This window comes from Hylobates moloch, unplaced genomic scaffold, assembly GCF_009828535.3.
Source record: "Hylobates moloch isolate HMO894 unplaced genomic scaffold, HMol_V3 SCAFFOLD_18, whole genome shotgun sequence".
Lineage (NCBI taxonomy): Eukaryota > Metazoa > Chordata > Mammalia > Primates > Hylobatidae > Hylobates > Hylobates moloch.
Window position 1 is genome coordinate 68508748 of NW_026652293.1, and position 12787 is coordinate 68521534.

Sequence of the window (12787 nt, forward strand, 5' to 3'; positions counted from 1 at the left end):
CAAGTCCAAGAATACGGTGAGTCCAGCACCACAGGGCCACCCGGAACTACTTGGCCTGCTGCCCGTCCTCTTGCCTCTCCATTGCACTAGGCATAAATGTCAGTAAAGAAAGCAAGTGTGGCCCACTGAGAGAAAATGTGGCATAAGCCAAGAGTTCAAAGCACTTGACGAGGTAAAGGCAGATCCAGGTTGAGGCTCTGTTCTGCCCAGTTGATGATGAAATACTGAGAGTGGATTTCTTCCTTTTCACCTGTTCCTGCCCCACTTGCCTCTGAAAGTCAGCCAGCACACTTTCCTCACCAAATGGGTGGTGGGTTCTGGGCAAAACAATGTTATAATAAAAACAGAAAAGGTAAACCATGCCATTGGCTCTGACTGCCTTAAAGGGTTTTTGTCTCTAAGCTAGAAGACATGCTTTCTTGTACTTTCCCTGTCGGGATGGAGGCATTTCACTTGTCATCCATAGAAATTCTCCTAATTCTCCTACTTTTGGGAGTGTAAATTAGTTCAACCATTGTGGAAGACAGTGTGGTGATTCCTTAAGGATCTAGAACCAGAAATACCATTTGACCCAGCAATCCTATTGCTGTGTATATACCCAAAGGATTATAAATCATTCTGCTATAAAGATACATGCACACATATGTTTATTGCAGGACTATTTATGATAGCAGAGACTTAGAACCAACCCAAATGCCCATCAATGATAGACTGGATAAAGAAAATGTGGCACATATACACCATGGAATACTATGCAGCCATAAAAAAGAATGAGCTCATGTCCTTTGCAGGGACATGGATGAAGCTGGAAGCCATCATTCTCAACAAACTAACACAGGAACAGAAAACCAAACACTGCATGAACTCACTCATAATTGCGAGTTGAAAAATAAGAACACAGGGACACAGGGAGGGGAACATCACACACCAGGGCCTGTCAGGGTGTGGGGAGGTAAGGAAAGGGAGAGTATTAGGACAAATACCTAATGCATGCGGGGCTTAAAACCCAGATGATGGGTTGATAAGTGCAGCAAATCACATGGTACATTTATACCTATGTAACAAACCCGCACATTCAGCACATGTATCCTGGAACTTAAAGTAAAATAAAAAGAAAAAAATTCTCCTACTTTTTTTTGGCAATAATGGCTGTTAGCAAAAGAATTCACTATCTATTGAATACCTGTTTGAGCCAGGTACCATTGGGCTTTTTTTTTTTTTTTGAGATGGAGTTTCACTCTAGTTGCCCAGCCTGGAGCGCAATGGCACAATCTCAGCTCACTGCAACCTCCGCCTCCTGGGTTCAAAGGATTCTCCTGCCTCAGCCTCCAGAGTAGCTGGGATTACAGGCACCTGCCAGCATGCCTGGCTAATTTTTGTATTTTTAGTGGAGACGGAGTTTCACCAGGTTGGCCAGGCTGGTCTTAAACTCCTGACCTCAGGTGATCCACCTGCCTCAGCCTCCCAAAGTGCTGGGATTACAGGCATGAGCCACCATGCCCGGCCCCATTGGGCATTTTACTTGGTCTTTTTTAATCCTCATGACAACAGATATTTATTAAGCAACTACCAAGTGCCAGACACCATGCTGGGGGCAGGAGATAACAAAAATAAATAAGGCACAGTCTCTACTCTCTGGAGTTAAAAAGACTAGTGTGGAAGACGTAATCATAATCAAGTAACTGTAATGTGGTTTTATAAGGGCTCCAGTAAGAGGTGACCCCGGAAGGTGATGGGAACACATAGGAGGAGAATCTAATCTGATTTTGGGGTCCCAAGAAAGTCTTCTTATAAGAAGTGATGTCCAAGCACTATTAGATGCAAGAGAATTCTTTTTTGATATAGAGTCTTGCTCTGCCATCCAGGCTGGAGGGCAGTGGTGCAATCATATCTCACTGCAGCCTCGACCTCCGGAGCTCAAGTGATCCTCCTGCCTCAGCCTCCCAAGTAGCTGGGACCACAGGTGTGCACATCACACCCAGCTACTTTTTAAATTGTTTTTTACAGAGATAGAGTCTCACTATGTTGCCCAGGCTGGTCTCGAACTCCTGAGCTGAAGCGATCCTCTTGCCTCAACATCCCCAAGTATTGGGATTACAGGTGTGAGCCACTGCACCCAGCCCTAGATGGGAATTGTTAGCTCCAGACTTATCTCTGAGCCTCATAGAGTTTGTGGAAGATAGAATAATGACCCCCAAAGATGTCCATATCCTAATCACCAGGACCTGTGAATATACATGGCAAAACAAAACAAAAACAACAACAACAACAAAAAACCAAAACAACTTTGTCATTGTGATTAAGTTAAACATCTTGAGATGGGGAGCTTATTTATACTGGGTTAGCTGGGTGGGTCCACTGTAATCACATGTAATCCCTTATAAAAGGAGTCAAGGCCAGGCGTGGTGGCTCACCCTTGTAATCCTAGCACTTTGGGAGGCCAAGGCGGGCGGATCGCCTGAGGTCAGGAGTTTGAGGTCAGCCTGACCAACATGGCGAAAACCCATCTCTACTAAAAATACAAAAATTAGCCAGGTGTGGTGGCACATGCCTGTAGTCCCAGCTACACGGGAGGCTGAGGCAAGAGAATCGCTTGAACCCAGGAAGTGGAGGTTGCAGTGAGCCAAGATTGGGTCACTGCACTCCAGCCTGGGTGACAGAGCGAGACTCCATCTCAAAAAAAAAAAAAAAAAAAAAGAAGGAGTCAAGGCCAGGTGTGGTGGCTCATGCCTGTAATCCCAGCACTGTGGGAGGCCAAGGCAGGAGGATCACTTGAGCCCAGGCTGCAGTGAGCTATGATTGCACCGCTGCACTCCAGCTTGGGTAACAGAGTGAGACTATTTCTAAAGAAATTTTTTTTAAGTAAATAAATAAAGAGGGAATCAAGAAGGTCAAAGTCAGTAGTGGGAGATGTGATGACAGAAGCAAGAGGTTAGAGTGACGTGAGGAATGGACCATGAGCCCAGGAATGGGCCTTCAGAAGCTGGAAAAGGCAGGAAAACAATTCATCCTTAGAGACACCTGAAGGAGCCTGCCCTGCTGACACCTTGCTGTAGCCTGCAAGACACATTTTGGACCTCTTCCACAACTGTAAGAGAATAAATTTGTGATGTTTTAAGCCACTAGGTTTGTGGTAATTTCATACAACAGCAATAGAAAACTAATACAGAGTTTAAGATATAACTTGCCCAGTGTCACAAATTAGACAATGATGAAGTCAGGATTAAAACCAAGAGTAAATAATTCCAAAGCCCAAGTGGTCTTTCCTCAGAGCTCATGTTACCCCTTGGGAAACTCTTTAGCTCTTCATTCAATATAATTTGAAGAACTTGTCTGTCAGCCTCCCTTCTCTCTTGCCTGAGGCACAAATACATGCTCACGGAGACGGTAAGTGGCATTAGCTGCAAAAATGCTGGAACGCAAGAGGACGAACATCTGCAGATCAATGAATGTTTGTTTTCTGAATAGTATTGTGGAAAAGGAACTGCATTAAATGTTAAGAGACTTAGTTCTAGTCCTAGTACTGGTATTAACTGGCTCTGAGACTGGAGCAAAGCCCTTAATATTTCTAAGCCTCTTTTTTGCTCATCTGCAAAATGAGGGCTTAAGCTAGATAGTTTTTGATATTCTTTTAGTTTCAACTTTCTACAATTCCTCAAGACTATCAGTATGTCCTGCCTCTTCTCTCCAGGACACACATTTTGAGGCCATTTAAGCCTCTCCAATGGGAGTTCAGTCTTAGCAGCTTAGATGCCAGTTCATCTATTATTTAGCCAAGGACGAGGAAAGAGACCTCTCCTTTTCCAGTGTCAACAGAGATCATCTTAAAGTCCCTGAGTTTTAGAACCTCGAAAGATTACTTAGCAACTGGCAAAGTGGAAGAGAATGATCTGAGTTTGTAAATTCTGATATTGCATTAAAGTCTTATTTGAATGGTCCTAGATGAAAAATAGTTCCAGCTAGTTCTGGAAATGGCCGTACTCCAGGTCATCTGGTGCTTGAAAGAGGAGCTTGAAATAAGATCTGGACCATTGGCAAATGATCTTAGGTGCCACAGTATACTAGATTCAAGGCTGTTTCAGGTTGTGAGTTCAAGCCGAAAGCAATACTGAGGCTTTAGCTACGCGGGAGTGCTCCCTGTGGGTTTCAAGCAGCGTTAATGATTATACTTGCCACGTCACAGCTTGGCATATTTGAAGCATGGAAACCACGGCACAAATTTCCCTCTATCTTTCTGTGCTGGTTCTAGGTATAACTCTACCAATGCTGCTGATGTTACCCAAATTGGTTCCTTGACACTTCTCTGCTTTCTGCACGGTAGATGCCCTAGAACATTAAGGAGGCAAACATACTGATTATTAGCCGGATCAATCGACAAACAATACATAATAAACACACCCATGGCCTTAAAGGACTTTCCCTTCTTGACATCTCTTTACAGCAGGTGACACTCATCACTTTCTTCTAAAACCTGTTTCCATCCTATTCCAGGATGCTTTACCCACTTCCTCCTCTGGGCTGCCCCTGCTTACTTCTACCTCGGGCTCCTCGTCTTCCCTTTGCCTGCTCACTCTTAGTCTTCCATTTCTATACGTGGTTCTCAACTTTCCTCTGCACGTTTTCTCCCTTGACAGCCTCGTCCCATCTCAATGCTTTAACTTCCTAATGCGGACCACACTGAAGTCTATAGAGAGCTCCAAGCTGTCTCTTGAGCCTCAGTCCCACATACTGAAGACACTGGGTCACAGAGCCTGGGCTGAATCCCATCTCTGCCACTCAGAACAGCTGTGTGAATGTGGTCACGTGACTTCAGCCTCCGTTTCCTTATCCATAGAATGGGGAGAATCATAGAATCCACCTCTTAGTGTTATAGTAAGCATTTAGATGTTAATTTTGTGAAATGATTGGTTCAGAGTATTCACTTAATAAATTATAACTTTTTTATTTTTTATTTTTTTATTTTTTTGAGATGGAGTCTTGATCTGTCACCCAGGCTGGAGTGCAGTGGCACAATCTCCGCTCACTGCGGACTCCACCTCCCGGGTTCCAGCAATTCTCCTGCCTCAGCCTCCTGGGTAGCAGGGATTACAGGCACATACCATCACACCTGGCTCATTTTTGTGTTTTTAGTAGAGATGGGGTTTCACCATATTGGCCAAGCTGCTCTCGAACTCCTGACCTCAGTGATCTGCCCACCTTGGCCTCCCAAAATGTTAAGATTACAGGCGTGAGCCACTGTGCCTGGTCATAAATGATATCTCTAATTTTATTTGAATAATTGATCTTTAGAACTTGAAAACTCTGCTAGCACATCAATACATTCCTCTTTTCTCCAAATAAGCAAAACCAAGCACCTCGCACAATCCATCCAGTGATCTCTACTTCTGTTAGTGGTGTCACCTACCTTCCCGTTTTCTAGACCTAAGAGTTTGAAATCAACATGGAGCCTCTTTCTTTTGCCCCCACATGTAGTCAATTGCCAAGTGCTGCCTCTCAGTTCAAATCCGGTCCCTCCTCTCCATTCTTTCCCTAGTAGTCTAGTTTACATTGCTCACGGTCACAGTCCCCTAAGCAGACTCCCTTCCTCCCACAATCAATTCTGCACCTCACAGAAACATGCATCTTGGCTGTAAGTGCACACTCCCTGGTCCTAAACAAACTTCCACTGACTCACCCTTCTTGTTGAATAAAATCCAACCCCTCAATGTGGCAATTCAAGTTCTAGCAGAGTATGATGGAGGCTTGGCTCAGAGTGTGTGTTGAAGGGCTGGGCGGGTGGGGACTGCCCTCTGGATGGCATGAGTAGGCATCAGCTTGGAGTGGGAGAAACTATGAATCACTTGGTTGTTTTCAGTAAGTGGCAGAGAGTTTAACAAGAGAATGGATAGCTACATTCTAAATCGCAAAAAATGTAAAAAATCATATGGGCATGAATAACATTCAGCCACAAATATTTATGAAGCTTCTGCTGTGTGCCAGACAAAATGGCTGGGTATTAGGACTATGACAGTGAAGATAACACAGCCCTTGCTCTCAAGGACTTACAGTGATGAGAAAGGCAGACAAATCCAGGGGCCATTATAATCCACCATGACAGCTGCTGAGCTCTTCTGTGGGAATTTGCAGGAGTGGCACCCACATATGTGGGTATTTGGAGAAAGTGGGGAAAGCTTCCAGGAGGAAATGATGTCTTAGCTGGGACAGAAGCAAGAAGGGTCAGCCAGGTAAGGGTGGACAGGTCAGGGTGGGGAGGGGGTGTTTCAAGGCCAAGCGGATGGCCTGGGACCACCAAGAGACAGAGAGAGCTTGGTGCCATTTGGCTGAGACTTACCTGGGGACAGAGGTGAGTGATGTTGAAAGATATATTTCAAAACATCATGCTGGCCTGTAATCCCAGCACTCTGGGAGGCTGAGGCGGGCGGATCACAAGGTCAGGAGATCGAGACCATCCTGGCTAACATGGCGAAACCCCGTCTGTACTAAAAATACAAAAAATTAGCCAGACGTGGTGGCGGGCGCCTGTAGTCCCAGCTACTCGGGATGCTGGGGCAGGAGAATGGCATGAACCCAGGAGGCGGGGCTTGCAGTGAGCAGAGATCAGGCCACTGCACTCCAGCCAGGGTGACAGAGCGAGACTCCATCTCAAAACAAACAAACAAACAAAAAACATCATGCTGTACATGATAAATACATCCAATATTATCTGTCAATTTAAAAAAATAATAAAAGGTAAGGTTAAAGAGGTAGGCAGGGAATGGATAAGGAAGGACTGTTCCATGAGAAAAGGATTGGCTTTCACCCTGGAGATGAAGGGACTCGTGGGTTTTAAGCAGGGGAGTGAATCAGATTTTCTTTATTCTCAGAAGCTGGGGAAAAGGTTGGCGTTTTAGTTGGGAAGAGGCTAAATACCCCAATAATTAGAACCCAAAAGAATTTAAGTTCGTGACAAGATAATTGTTCTTGGCTCTGTATCTCTGACCTTTGTGAGGTATAAGTAACAAGAGAAGTCATCAACTAATTTATGTGTTGTTGTCTAAATAAATGTTTCTCAGGATCGTAATTATAGGATGTCAAAGTCAGAAACGGCCTCAGTTAGTGTCTGCTTTAAAATAAAAGCATTGGTGTATTGAATGGTGGGTCCTTGCTTTTTTTTTCTGGTTTGCTGCCTTAATTTAGCACCATCCATCTTCTGTGGTCCCTGAGTAACTGTAAAACCCAGGGTGGAGGCTCTGCCTGGGAGGGCACGGAGAGGGCCCTGGCCCAGCCCAACACTCCCCTGCTCAGGGCGATGAGGTCATGCTGGCTCCCACAAGACAGGCACAGCAGGTTCAGTAAGAAAGAGACGGGAATGGGCCGGAGAGGTCAGGCATCCTAGGAGGAGGGAAACTAGAGCCTCGGCGTAATAATAGATACCACCCCCTTTAGCCTAATTTTCAAAGACAGTGATACAATGACTCCTCCAGATCCAGATTCGAAAAGGCTGGCTTAATAGAATTTAGTCCTGTGCAGCAAATGTCATTAGGAAAAAAACCCATCTTGATGGCTTAGTCATTACAGGGGCTTCTGCAGCAGAATGGAACAGCCCTGGCAATGGGTATTAGTCACACACTAGAGATGACTAAGATTTGATTATTTCCCACAATGGAGGTTGAAAAAATGGCTCCCCCAACTCCCAAGTGTGTTTTAAGGTCCCTGGAAATTTCGGCATCATCACCAGTACCCTAAAACTGGCATCACCAATCTGGGGAATAACTCCAGATTGAGTTAACATATAGAGTGGGCTTGCTTTTCAGAAAATACCTGCCTTTTTATTTCATCTGCCTGTAAGAGTTCATTGGCAAGCAATATCGTATAGCGCAGTCTCTTGGGAGAGATCTTCCCGAATTCATACTCTGCAACCATTACTTAGCTATGTGTCTTTGAGCAGTTACTTAACCTCTCTGTTCATCTGGGTCATCATTTCTAAAATGGGAATAATAATATCTACCTTATAGATGAATATTAAAAGAGGTAATTAATATGAGATGCTTAACAGTAAATGCACTTCAGAAAACAACTATTTTTCATTTATGGATTTCTGTTGTTGTATTGGGATAAAGTCACACCAGGGGAAAGAGGTTGACAGGGACAGACAACACTATAAACGTTAGCTATTATTATAATTCCAACCACGATTTCAAATAATCTTGTTCACTTGTCACAAAACTGACGATGACAGTTATGACACTGTCTGGGTGATTGGTGTCAATCTAGCATTTTACAGCTTCTGGGGGAATTTGTGTCTCCTGTGATTTACCTGCTCTTATCATTTGTCCAATTTTCAATTAGGGGCCAGGTACCTTTTCTAATCAATCTCAATTGAAACCTATCTTCACACATTCATATGACAGCAACGTCAAAGGTCTTAGACCCTGAGATGGCCCTGGCTTGCAGATAGACACCATGTAGAATTTATAGCCCCTTTGCAGTTAGCTCATTAGGGTCCTGCAGGCTTTCTCTCTACAGTGTCTGTGTTTTCATAAGAACATGTAACACTTCTTTATCTTTTTCCTAATGCTTTAGCCATTTTCTATTTTTCCTACTTAGGCTCCCCAACTAAGGAGACATTGACCTTGAGATTTTGTATATAAACCACCATGGATCCCAGAGAGAAAACGGATAATGCAAGAAAAAAAAAAACTACACCCCAATTACTTCCACATCTTCCACTATATAGTTGTAAATTGCATTTGTTCAGTCAGCCATTTACTATCTATTCAGCACTTACAATGTGTCAGAAAAGGCGCTGGCACTTGTCCAAAGATGAAAAGACGTGGCCCTAGGCTCGAGAAGTGCACACCAACAGAGGACCTGAAGGAAGACAGACACCGCAGTTGGCCAAGTGGCTGCAGGGACCAGGTGCACGCCAAGAAAAAGGAGCTGTGTGCGCTGTATGCTGCATGCATTTTCTCTTTTAATGTTTGTTTGCCTTTTTTTTCCTATTAAACTTCTGGAAGCCAGAGTCATCCCTGGCGCCTTCCTGGTCTTGCAGAGCTGCAGGGCCTTGTCCACCCTGTGCCCTGCAAACAGTTCTTCCCTTGCATTCCATATACCATGAGCTGTGTAGGGCCTGGGGAAATCAGGACACAGTTGTTTCTGCACAGCTCAAATCTCTGTCGACTTCTTTTCCCTGGTGTGGTGGGTTCAAATTCAGACATCATCCTAATAGAGCAAAAGAAACCTATAAATGAAAAAAAGTTTTTCCAAAACACATTTTCAGAAAGGGTGCTAAGCACGTTATACAAACTATCTCTTTTTTTTTTTTTTTTTCAAGACACCCAGGCTGGAGTGCAATGGTGCGATCTCTGCTCACTGCAACCTCCGCCTCCTGGGTTCAAGCGATTCTCCTGTCTCAGCCTCCCGAGTAGCTGAGATTACAGGTGTGTGCCACCACGCCCAGCTAATTTTTTGTATTTTTAGTAGAGACGGGGTTTCACCATATTGGCCAGGCTAGTCTCAAACTCCTGACCTCAGGTGATCCACCCGCCTTGGCCTCCCAAAGTGCTGGGATTACAGGCGTGAGCCACTGCACCCCAGCCCAAGTTATCTCTTTTAATGATCATAACAAACCTATGAGGTAGATATTATTATCCTCCTAGAGATGGAAAACAGAGGCACAGAGAGGGTAAGTAACTTGCTCTAAGTCACATAGGTGATAAGTGAAGTTTCCAGATTATGAATCCAGGCAGGCCTCTTACCAGAGCCTGGCACTATACAATATTGTTTATCCATGAAATCTCACTGTTAAATAGATGAAATTTTAAAAAGAGAGATGACGAATTCACTTATTAGATTGGCAAAGATAGGGGAGCCAAATTACACGCAGGGTGAGAAGGGCCTGGGGGACGGTGTTCTCTGCCATCCGTGTAGATAAATAGATAAGGTGATGAATATCCATTCCTCCACTCCTAACAAAAGTCAGAATTTGTTCAGGTAGCCACCTATCTCCAGTTCCAGAGAGCAATTCGAGTATTTTAAAGCAGTGTTTTTCAAATTGTAGGTCATGATCCCCTGGTGAGTCATGAAGTCTATTTAATGGGTTACAGCTAGTGCTTTTCTTAAAAAATGAAATTGAGGAGAAAATGGAGTGTATGGTAGCACCTTTCATTTGGAGTTCTGGCTTCTATGAGAAAACAAATGTCTTTATTATGGAAGCCAATCTGTGTTGAGATTGTTGTTCCTTTGCAGCTGAAAGCATCCTGGCTGATTCACTGGAAGTGTGAACTGTGTGATATTTCTGGAGGGCAATCTGACTATATGTGTCAAAAATTTGACTGAACATACTCAATAATACCATTTTTAGGGATATATTTCAAGGCAGGAAATGACTGGGTGGACAGTGTACAAGGATGTTCATAGAATCAATATTTTTAATTGCAAAAAATTAGAAAACATGTAAATAATCATCAACAGAGATTCAACTATATCGTATTCTACATTTTATACAACAGAATGCTATGCAGCCAGTAAAATAAATTGTCATAATAAAAGTCTTCGTCAAATAAAAGTAACTGTCAAAATAAAAGTCTTCTCAGACTTACAAAGCAGCAAATTGGGCCAGGTGTGGTGGCTCACGCCTGTAATCCCAGCACTTTGGGAGGCTGAGGGAGGCAGATCACTTGAGGTCAGGAGTTCGAGAACAGCCTGGCCAACATGGTGAAACCCCGTTTCCACAAAAAATACAAAAATTAGCCAGGCGTGATGGCACGTGCCTGTAATCCCAGCTATTCGGGAGGCTGAGGCATAAGAATCGCTTGAACCCAGAAGGCGAGAAGCAGAGGTGGCACCACTACACTCCAGACTGGACAACAGAGGGAAACTGTCTCCAAAAAAAAAAAAAAAAAAAAGCAGTAAATTGCTCATATCATGTACTAGCGTAAAAAACTAGAATAGGAAATCAGTCAAGCCAATTAAAATGAAAAGTTAAGACACCTGTGATTTCTGCAATCACTAATGTATGACTGATACAGGCAACAAGCATCATTAGATGCTAAAACCACTGAGTAAGTAGGAGCAGGATGCTTATATGGTTTCAAAAGACCACCCCGATAGAGGGAAAAAAGAATCTTTACGTGTGGCAGAGGCCACTTTAACCAAGTAGTAAAACTTTGCATTCCCAACAATGGGGCAAACTCACACAGTGAGCCCCTGATGCCAAGTCTCAACATCACTTCGATTATATCCTTGTCAGAAAGATTTAACCAGAATCTAGTCAAAAGGAAACAGACAAAGCCATATTGTAGAGCCTTCCACAAGATAATTGGCTTGCACTAAAAAAAATGCCCATGTCACAAACAACAACAAAATGTGAGAGGGAATATTCTGAGCAGTGATGTTCAATAGAAATGTAATTCAGGCAAAAGGTGGAATTTTAATATTTTTAAAGCCACATGAAAAAGTGACAAGACAGGTGAAACTAATTTTTAATAATGTATTTTGACCCAATGTAATCAATGTATTCTCATTTCAACATGCAATCAAAATAAAATTTGAGTATAGAATATTTGAAATTGAATATTGAATTTAAAATGAATATTTAAAATTTGAATACTGAGTATAAAATTTGAATATCTGTGTATTAGATAATATTACTGTATTGATGTTAAATTTGTTGGTAATTATTATGAACTGAATGTTTGCGTTCTCCCACAACGCATTATGTTGAAGTCCTAACACCCAGTGTAGTGGTATTTGGAGATGAGACCTTTGGGAGGGAAATATATTTAGATGAGGTCGTAAGGGGCAGGACCCTTGTGATGGGATTAGTGTCCCCATAAACAGAGGAAGAGATGGCAGAGCTTTCTCTCTGTCTCCACCACGTGAAGACATAGTGAGAAGACAGCTGACTGGGTGTGGTTGCTCTTGCCTGTAATCCCAGCACTTTGGGAGGCCGAGGCAGGTGGATCACTTGAGGTCATGAGTTTGAGACCAGCCTAGCCAACATGGTGAAACCCCATCTGTACTAAAAATATAAAAATTAGCCGGGTGTGGTGGTGCACATCTGTAATCCCAGCTACTCAGGAGGCTGAGGCAGGAGGATTGCTTGAACCCAGGAGGTGGAAGCTGCAGTGAGCTAAAATTGTGCCACTGCACTTGAGGCTGGGTGATGAAGCAAGACTCCATCTCAAAAAACAAACAAACAAACAAAAAACGTGCTCGCTTCGGCAGCACATATACTAAAATTGGAAGGATACAGAGAAGATTAGCATGGTCCTTGCACAAGGATGACACGCAAATTCCTGAAGTGTTTCATATTTTTAAATTGTTCTACTATAAAGACACATGCACACATGTTTATTGCAGCACTGTTCACAATAGCAAAGACTTGGAACCAACCCAAATGCCCATCAATGATAGACTAAATAAAGAAAATGTGACACATTACACCATGGAATACTATGCAGCCATAAAAAAGAATGAGTTCATGTCCTTTGCAGGGACATGGATGAAGCTGGAAACCATCCATTCTCAGCAAGCTAACACAGGAACAGAAAACCAAACACTGCATGTTCTCACTCATAAGTGAGAGTTGAACAATGAGAACACATGGACATAGGGAGGGGAACATCACACACCGGGGCCTGTCGGGGGTGCTAGCAGAGGGATAGCATTAGGAGAAACACCTAATGTAGATGACAGGTTGATGAGTGCAGCAAACCACCATGGCATGTGTATACCTATGTAACAAACCCACACATTCTGCACATGTACTCCAGAACTTAAAGTATTATAATAATAATAATAATAA

The 12787-nt window shown here is 43.2% G+C and overlaps 1 non-coding gene across 1 annotated transcript; it reads left to right on the forward strand.

The window, feature by feature from the left end:
- Nucleotides 1-12191: 12191 nt before the first annotated feature.
- On the forward strand, nt 12192-12298 carry LOC116458203 (U6 spliceosomal RNA). The gene has a single exon (XR_004245252.1). It is a non-coding gene; the product is annotated as a U6 spliceosomal RNA (small nuclear RNA).
- The last annotated feature ends 489 nt before the right edge of the window (nt 12299-12787 follow it).